Consider the following 9,839-nt stretch of genomic DNA (forward strand, 5'->3'; position numbering starts at 1 on the left):
CATTAAAAATAACTCCCCATCACCCCCAGCCCCTGGAAACCACTGTCCTACTTTCTGTCCCAATGAATTTGACTACCCTACATACCACATTTAAATGAATCATGCAATATTTGTCCTTTTTGATCTGCCTTATTTCACTTCCTGCTTGTTCTTTTGTTAAAAAATGTCGAGAATAAATGCATTCAAATAATTTTTCTAAGCTCGGGTAGGATCTGTTAAACCCAATATAATAATAATAGTAATAATAATAATTGCACAGCAAGATGGCTACTCATGGACAAAATAATCATATATTTTTCTGCATGAAAATGACTAAATCCTGAAAAATCCTCCTATTCTGTTTGTGGGGTCTATGAAGGTAATTTTTCTTTGCTCTCCACCTGGGAAAGGGCCCAGGAGGCCATGACAGGTATTTCTGGAGCAGAGTACTGGGGAGGGGATGGTGTGGAGGCCACAAGCACCTTACTTTCACCCTGTGTCTGAGCAGGGGTCCCCTCATGGTTAGGCCTTCTCAGCATTGCTTCCCTGTTTTACAAAGAAGGAAGGTGCAGGACTGTGAGCCCCCCACCAGGGTTGGGATCGGCTGCCCTCTGAGGGTCTGCACCTCTCCTTGACCTTCCAAAGGCTGCGCTCTTGGAGCTTTGCCAGCTTTGTGCCCAAGGGGTCCTGTAAAGGGGATTCTGCGGGACGGATAGTACTCCTGCATGCACTGGTCCCAACTGCCACCTTAAGATTCACAGGAATCCACGTAGAAGTGAGATCATATGGTATTTGTCTTTCTCTGACTGACTTATTTCACTTCGCATAATGTTCTCTAGTTCCATCCATATTGTTGCAAAGGGTACTATGTCCTTCTTCTTTATAGCTGAGTAATACTCCATTGTGTCAATGTATCATAGTTTTTTAATCCAGCCACACTGTATTTCTGAAGCTGATGTTGAATAATCTAGTATGTCAACTATAATTATATATACATAGAGTCACGGGACGTGGAGTAGAGTGTGGGAATGGAGTCAATGGAATTGTAATAGACAAGCATGATATCGGGGGGTGGGAGGGCAGTAGATGGGGGAGGGGGATTGTTTCTGTGTGAAGAGTGAAAAGGATAACTATTGCATTGTTCTGTACACCTGAAACTAACAATAAAAATAAATAAATACATACATACATACATACTTAAAAGATTCACGGGAGCCTGCCCTGGGCTCCATCCCTGCAATGAATCCTCCTCCTGGACCCCTACCCTCAACCAGCACTCCCTCTATGGGTCCTCAATAGAGTTCCTTTTCCTGGAACCTCCTGTTCCCCGCTGAGCACTGGGTGCTGTCTGTTTCTGGTCTGTCTCTAACTAGGCTTCAAGCTGGAACCTCTCTTCCCCTTTTCCAGGCAGGGGGAGCTTGACCTCCTTCAGGGTCCCGGGGCAGCCCTAGCCACTGTGGTCTGGGTGGGCAGTACCATGATGGGCTTGGGGACCACTTAGCAGGATCTCAGCCAGTGTGCGTTTGTGGGTGGGGGCGGAGGAGACTGGGAAGGCACATTAGGACTTCGTACTTGGAAGAGCTAGGGTATTGGGAACAGGGTATTGAGATGGGGACACAGCGAGGCCCAAGGCTGTTTGTGCAACTAGGACCCCTGAAGTTAACTTCCAAGTGAGGTCAGCACTGTGCCTGTGGGATCAGGTGGCCATGGGGATGGGAGCTGGGGAAACAAACCCATAGTGTTGGGGTTCTGGGGATATCGCCTTTTGAAAGGGCCTCTGAAGACAGGTGCCTGCAGCAGCTCAGCTGCAGAGGTGGAAGGACTTGTGACAGGAGTGAGGGATTGGAAGGTGCCCTGAGCGGTGTACACTGGTCATGGTGATGTGTGACAGTGGCCCAGCCCTCATTCATCAGGCAGGGGAGTGACCGCCATGTCCCCAGCTGGAGGACAAGAAAGGCACCTAATTAACTCCGGCTGAGCCGCTGCTGATGGAGGGCGGGCCACCTGAGTAATGAGTGTGCCTGCAGCCCACTGCGGTGATGATCCCATCCATACCTGCAATCACCCTTCATCTCCGAGCAGGCCACAGACCTCTGCAGGAGCCAGGGGGCAGCTCTGGCCTGTGTCCCAGGGAGGACTGTCGGGTTTGGAGATGTGGCTCCAAACCCGACAAAGGGAAAGCCAATGGAATGGGCTGCCAGCCAGCACCTCACCTGTGTCCAACTCAGTGCTGGACTTGGCAGTGTGCCCAGGGCCCTGAGTCCCTTCCTGGCTTCTCCACCTCAGTTCCTGGTGGCCCAGGACTCACAGGGGCCCTGGAGGAAGCTAGGCCCCTCCTCGCCCCCTGCAGTTTCCCTTCCTCTTGTTCTGAATCGGACCATTTCCTTCTGTCCCTCTTGCTGCCCTGCCTTTTGCTCCTACTGTCTCCTGCCTGGACCCCTGCAATGCTTTTCTCACCCACCCCCTTGCCCAACCTCTCCTCCCTCTAATAACATCCTTCAAGTGGTGGCCGCGGTTGTCCATCTCAACCTAACGGTGTCATCACCATCTCAGCTCTGATGATGTCGTTATCAGGTTTAAGCCCTTTAAAGGACTCTCCAGGGTTTAATAGGTACAGCACTTTTCTGCTTGGGATGATGACAAAGTTCTAGAAATATACATAGATAGTAGTGATGGTGACACAACATTGTGAGTACACTTAATGCCACTGAATACTTAAAAATGGTTAAAATGGTTTAAAACAACCAGACCAAAACAGAAACTCCCAGGGCCCCCAGAATAAGGTACCACCCCTTAAACTGGTGCTCGGGACCCACCAAAGGCGCCCAACCTCCCTTTCCAAGCCCGCTTCTCATTCCTCCCCTTCACCCATTGGGTGTTCTGCCCCGGAGAACCACTTGCTGTTCCCAAGACTTCACCTGCTTTTCCTGTCTCCTTGCCTCTCCTCGTGCAATTTCAGGATTAGAGTCTATTCCTTTACTTGGTGAAATAATTCTTTCTACAGCACCTTCCTGCAGGCTTCTGTTGGAAAGGCCACAGCGACAGGCAGCTCGCTGCTTTACAAGGCATTTTACCCATCTCTAGACAGCTCAGGTTGTAAGAGGCAGACTTAAGCTTTGGAGCGTGGTGGAATGGTTTTAGGCCTGGTTTCTTGAATTGCTAGTCCAGTGACCTTGAACTTGTCAGGTAAGCTCCCTGAACTTCTGTTTCCTCCTCTGTCAAATGAGGGATAATAATGGTGTCCATCTCATAGGGTTGCTGTGAATATTAAATGAGATGCATTATGAATAGTAAATGAGATAATGCATGTGGAGAATATAGCATAATGCCTGGCACACAGGTCGGTATTAAGGAAACATTAGCTGATGTGTATAAATTGAACTAAAATCTAGCCTGCAGCCTAAACCAAACCACAGGCTGTTAGGGCAGGAAGGGACCTGAGAGATGACCTGTGGCCGTCATTTGTAGAGTCCCTGACACATACACATAGCTGGCTTTGTTCTCTCTCTGGTCTTGGTCTTCCTCATCAGTGAGCTCCCATTCAGGAGGCCATTGAGGTGACCCATTTACCGGGTCCCATTGACATCAAGCCTCAGATCCCCTGAGAGGTGAGCTCTACTGTGGACTCACGTCCTTCCCAGGGATGTTGGGCCAGGAGTGCTGCCCATCAAGCCTGAGTCATTGGTCCCCTCTCCCCGCTGGCCTCCTTTCCCCCAATGAAGCCTCCTCCACTACACAGACTGCCAGAGGCATCTGTGTAAAGCGGCCTCCATCTTGGCACTCCCAATTAAAGTTTTGCAGTGACACTGGCTGCCTGAGGAACAAAACCTCACCTGCCTGGTGTTCAGGGTCCCTAGGGTGCTGTTCAGACCAGCCCACCCCTGCCCATCCCTTCTCCTGCCACATCCTTTTTCCACCCTGTGCTCCTGCCACACAAGCGGTATTCTATTTCTCCTGTATGCCTTGCACTTTCCACCTCTGAGCCCTTGCTCATGCTGGCGTCTCAGCCTGGTTCACCCTCCTGCCACCACGTCTCTTCCTCAGCTCGAATGCCACCTTCTCCACAAAGCCTTGGCAGAATACCTCAGTGTGATCTGAACACTCCTTCCTTTATGCATGACTGTATCTCTACCACAGTTCCCACTTTTATCTTGCCTTGTGTTATAGTGTTTTTTTCCCATCTTCTCTTCCCCCATAAAATAAGAGATCCCTGGTGGCCGAGACCATATGTAACCTTCCCTGTGTCTGTCCCCAGCACCTACCCCTGGATCTGGCCCTTAACCACCCCCTGTGAATGTTAATGGCATGAACAGGCATTCTGTAACTCGTGATCCAAACCTCCATTGCAGCTTGTACCACATTTTATTAAATTATTTCTGTATCTTTCATCTCCTCTGGATGAAAAGTCCCCTGAGGGCAGGGACCACATCTCACCCATCTTATATTCCTGTGCCTAGCCCAGGCCCCCAGCAACTGTTCAACCAGTGTGCCCCTCAGAAGGATGTCACAGATGTATATGTGGAGTAGAAAGGAATGGAGATGGCTCGGTGACACGTAGCCACAGTGCTGTCCCTGCTCAGCAGGTGACCAGGGTCCCCATCCCCAGGGAAAGGGCTGGCCACATAAAATATTTGTGCAAACCTGAGGAAAGGAGCACCTCCAGCCCAACCCCCCAGGCAGCACTCATGCGATTTATGTTTGTGACCCCGACTTTTAAAAATGTCACACCTGCATGTGCAGGGGGACTTATTGACAGCTAATTAGGAAACGCAGTTTGTATCTACCAGTCTCTGAAAAACATTTTGTAAATTGAGTAATTAAGTTTACCGGTGCAGAGCAGAGATGAGTGGTACGGCTCCATGACCCTCAAATAACGCAGTCTACAGCCAGCCAAGAATTCAGAGTGACAGCACAGGGAGAAGACAGAAATGGCAGTTTTTCTCAGTATCCAGGGTGGACAGTCTGGCTCTCTGGAGACTTTTAGAAGCAGATGGTCTGTCCATCACCCTGGGGAAAGGGTGTGAAAAACTCAAGATGGCTGGAGTTAATAAGCTCTTTGGGACCGAAATACGGATATGCCTCCTTTTATTTCGGGCTGTATCTACCAGCTAGCCGGGGCTGTATCTGCCAAGCAGCAGTAATTTCGTCCAGCCAGTGTGTATTAAAGCCCTGTTGGGAGCCAAGCCTTTTGCTGAGCATGGGGACAGAGGGAACTGAGACAGCCCAGTGCAGCGAATCTGAGTTATCTCTGGTTATATCCCTTAAATTCTGCTTTGACGTCAGTGTCCTGAATGATAAGGGAAACATTTTACCCATGTAACATACTTTCTACCTCTTCCCATAATCTTTTTTGGCTCTCTTTAAACTCTTTTCACCTTACTCTAATAGTTTCCCAGGTGTTTTGATTTATATTTCAAAAGTTTTACAGCAGGTGATTAAGAATGTTTATTACTCCATGCAGCCTAATTGCAGTAACAAACACCCCTATATTCCAGTGCTTTCATATATGAAGGTTATTTCATGCTCATGTTGTAGTCAAGTGCAGGTCCGAGGGGTGTGTCAGTTGGGTCCCCTGGGAAGCAGATACCCAGACAGAGTTATAGGTGCCCTGGGAGGTGTCTGTGAAAGAAAGGGGTTAGAGAAAGGCAGAGCAAGTCTTCAGACTGTGGGGTGGTTCTGACCTCTGTGAAAGGATAGGAGGCAGGAAGAAGGCGTGGGTAGGAAGAGACTCAGGCCATGGTGCAGCGCTCAGGAAGTCTCCGCCAGACAAAAGGGGCTCAAAGATTGCCAAAGGTTGAGTCTTGTGCTGGCCAGAAATGGGGAGCACCTGTGCCATGGCCGTGCTCAGTCAAGGGCTGGGGTTGCCTGGGAAGAGTGAGACATATCCCAAAAGCACTGCTTCCCTGAGGCTGTCGGCTTGTGAGGCTGCTCTCCTTGTGACAGTTTCTCTTGAAGCAGTGGTGCCTCTCCGTGATGGCCATAGGGATTTGGGGTTGGGGGAGCTCCACTGCTTCTAGGTGTGAAAAGCCTACCAGTTTAAAAATGACTTTCTGACTTTATAAAAGGAATATGTGCTTTAAAGAAAATTCAAGTAAAACAACTAGGCACCAAGAAGAGAGTGGGGAAAATAAACCCCTCAAAATCTCACCATTTTGGGCCAGCCGAGTGGCACATTGGTTAACAGTTGGCTTGGGACGTCAGCTCTGAGCAGCAGAGCCCCGGTTCGGATCCCACATGAGGGCCAGTGACGCTGCGCCCTCTACAGCTAGGATGGTGAACAACAGCTTGACCTGGAACTGGGCTGCCGTGAGTCGCCAGCGGCAGTGTAGGCTGCAGTGGGGCTGGCCGGCAGCGGGTGTGCGCTTTCGTGAGCTGCCGTGAGCCACCGTGAGTGGCCGTCCAATGGCCGGCAAGCGACTGCCTCACCTGGGAAGAGCGCAATGATAATACCAACATAGGCCAGTGAAGCGATGTCCTCCACAACTAGACTGAAGAGCAAAAGGACAGCAACTTGTCTGTTCCCCTTCCCCAATGCCCCAATAAAAAATAAATCTTTTTAAAAAGAAACATCTCACCGTTTTTAACATTAGATGACTCTTCTTCCAGATATCTTTCTATGCATATAAGTAGAGAAATGGATAGAAATAATTTTATAAAATGAGGCCGTTACTACATGCTATTTAAAATTGATCTTAAATTGTATTTATTTGAATGTACCAGAAGAAAATAAGGCAAAGTAACACAGAAGGAATTGCTCAACATTAAGCAATTTTGCCTTCACTACAGAAACTATTTGTTTCTGAACTATCTAAGGGTAATAAAAGATTATGAAAAGCAGTGAGGTTAGAGTCCTGGCTTTTAAACTCCAGTTTTCAATTTTAGATGGTATCGATTAAAGTCCTTCTGTGGAAGAAGAGGAAATTAGCAATTTTATAACTCCTTTTCCCTCCTCCACCTTCTGAATTGTATGTTACATTATCTCCACATTGCCGGTTGTTTCGTATTAAATGGGTCCAGCGAGCTCACAATCACTCCTTTTTATCACAAGCCCTCCATTCCTGAGATCTACATTTAGATTCATCTTTTGGTTGGCTGGATTTTACCATAAAGTAGTTTCTTTCTTTATTTTTTCTTCTTCCCAATAAAGGTTCATACTAAGATTATTATGCATGTTGATTTAGTAGTTTTTACTGACAGTAAGCTCTATGAGTGCCGAATAGAAGGACTTTAGTCTGGGGCTGCATTCATAGAAGTCTATGCTCAGAATGTGGGGGGTGGGAGGTTGGTCATTTCACTCGGTGTAGCATTGTGGCTAGATGTTCTCTGAACAAATCAATGAGGGAAAGATAAACAACCCAATGGAAAAATGGGCAAAGTCACCAATGCAAAAGAGGAAACAGAAACAGGCTATAAACATATAAGAAGATGGCTCATTCTCTTTAATAACCAAGGACATAGAAATTGAAGTGACGTATTAAATACAAGATTGGCAAAAATTAAAGTTGGTTAGGAGGTGGAGTCGTGGAATCTCTCAAACACTACTGGTGGAAGTGTGAGTGGATAAAACCACTTTGAGAAAGTATGGGGAACTTCCATACAATGATTCCATCTCCTGGCTTATCCTTTAGAGAAGCTCTGAATGTGTGTGCCGGGAGACATGTACAGAAATGTTCACATGTCTTGCTCATAGCAGCAACCCAACAAAACACGGGAAACTACCCACGTGTCCATCAATGGGGGAATGAACAAAACAAAGACTATGGCATACTCATACGATGGAATACTACACAGCTGTGAAAAATGAATGAACTATAGCTATATCCAGCAACAAAAATCTCACAAACATAATGTGAAGCCATAAGGGCAACTTTCAGGCAAAATATACAGCATGAGTCCACTTATATATACATTTAAAAACAAGTAAAATGAGGCTGGCCGAGTGGCTCAGTTGGTTAAGAGCTCGCTCAAGAGTGCAAGCTCTGAGCAACAGGGTCGCTGGTTCGATTCCTAGCCCGAGCTGAACTGCCAACAGGTGGCAGGATGGCTTAGCTAAGAAAACAAAACAAAACAAACCAAGTAAAATGAAGTGATATAGTGTTTAGGAAACATATACATGTAATACAGCAGTAAAGAAAAGCAAGGAAGGATAAACGCAAAATTGAGATGAGGGCTGCCCCCTGGTTGAAGGAGGGGTGTGTGCAGGGTGGGCACACAGGGGCTTCAACATAAGCTGGGTGTTGGGTATTCTGTATGTTCATATTACTGTTTTTCATACCTTATGTAAGTTATAGGTATATGGTGGACTGTTTTACATGTGAAATATTGGGTTCTCGGAAAAGTCATGACACATTTTTGCAACGAAAAACATAGAAAAAAAATACGTCATGACTTTTCTGACAACCCAATATTTAATATAAAACAGTACTCTGCCTGGGGATTGAATCCTTCCCATGTACGTGACCTTGGACAAGTTATTTAACGTCTCTGAACCTCAGTTTTCTTATTTGTAAAGTGGAAATAATAATAGTGCCCACTTTATAATAATGTTGTGAGGCATGAATAGGATAATTTATGTGAAATTCTATGTACTGTGACGAACACATAGTGAGTGCACAATGCATGTTAGCTAACGTTACTTTTCTGTGTGGGACAGATAGAGGTATTTGTGAGTATGTCCTAGAAATATCTGTCCTCTGGAGCCTTTCCAGAGAGTGGCCTACGGATGAGAAGGGTGTAAAGCCACATCATTAGGGGAATGATTAGAAGGAAGGGCTAAGGGTAGTTTAGCCTGAAGACATCTCTTGAAGTCAGCCTGGCTGAGTTTAGGTATCTGAAGGTCTCTCATGGGAGTGGAGGATGGCAAGTGTTCTATGAGGTTCTAGAGCAAGCATGGGCAAACTGTGGCCCACGGCCCAAATTTGGCCGCTGCCCGTTTTTGTAAACAAAATTTTATTGCAATACAGCCATACTCATTCATTTATGTATTGTCTATGGCTGCCTTTGTGCTACAAAGGGTTGAGAAGTTGCAAGAGACCATATGGCCCACTAAGCCTAAAATATTTACTGTCCGGCCCTTTAGCGGGGGAAGTTTGCTCAACTCTGCTCTAGAATGAGAATTTGGAACAGGGACTCTAAAAGGAAGGGTGGGTTCAAGACCAACACAAGAACTTTCTAACACTTGGCAGAGCTCATCAATGATGAATTAGTGAGGGAGTGAGACACCTGCCACCGGAGGGATGTAAGCAGATGCTGACCGCTCCTGGAGAAAGATGCACAGAGGGGATATTGTGTCAGGGCAGGTTGGACAACTTTAGCTTTTAAATTCTCCTTAAATTCTGAAATTCTGCATGGAGTGATTTCCAGTTTCAAACTGGTCGTTATTAACGCTGACATTTTCTTGGCATTTTTACATTTTAACTCTCAGCAACATTTTTTTTTAATTTTTAAGTAAAAAGAGTACATTGACTCTTTAAAAATGAGATTTAAATGAAAATGGATTTTATTCCAGAGTCCTACTTTTTCATTTTAAAAAATTGATTTTCATGGCTTTTGGATCTATTCCCATTCATAGGTGCCAGATTTTAAGAGCCTATATGTGCCAACTGTGATTTCTCTGTGACACATCCGTCTGGCCAGGAAAGGGGACGCCACTGGAAATGAGACAGTGGGGGGCGTTTGGAGGTAGTGACCGTGAGCTGTGGTAGATGTGGAATCAATAAAAGAAAAAAGGAAAAATACTGGAAAGAAGAAGGGAGGTGGGGGAAGCAACAGTTATAGAGGGCCTACTGGGTGACAGAGCCCGTGTCCAAGTGCCAAAACTGTAGGTCACAGGCTGTGGCTGGTCATTCAGCTTTGAACTA

This window comes from Hipposideros armiger, unplaced genomic scaffold, assembly GCF_001890085.2.
Source record: "Hipposideros armiger isolate ML-2016 unplaced genomic scaffold, ASM189008v1 scaffold_133, whole genome shotgun sequence".
Taxonomy (NCBI): domain Eukaryota; kingdom Metazoa; phylum Chordata; class Mammalia; order Chiroptera; family Hipposideridae; genus Hipposideros; species Hipposideros armiger.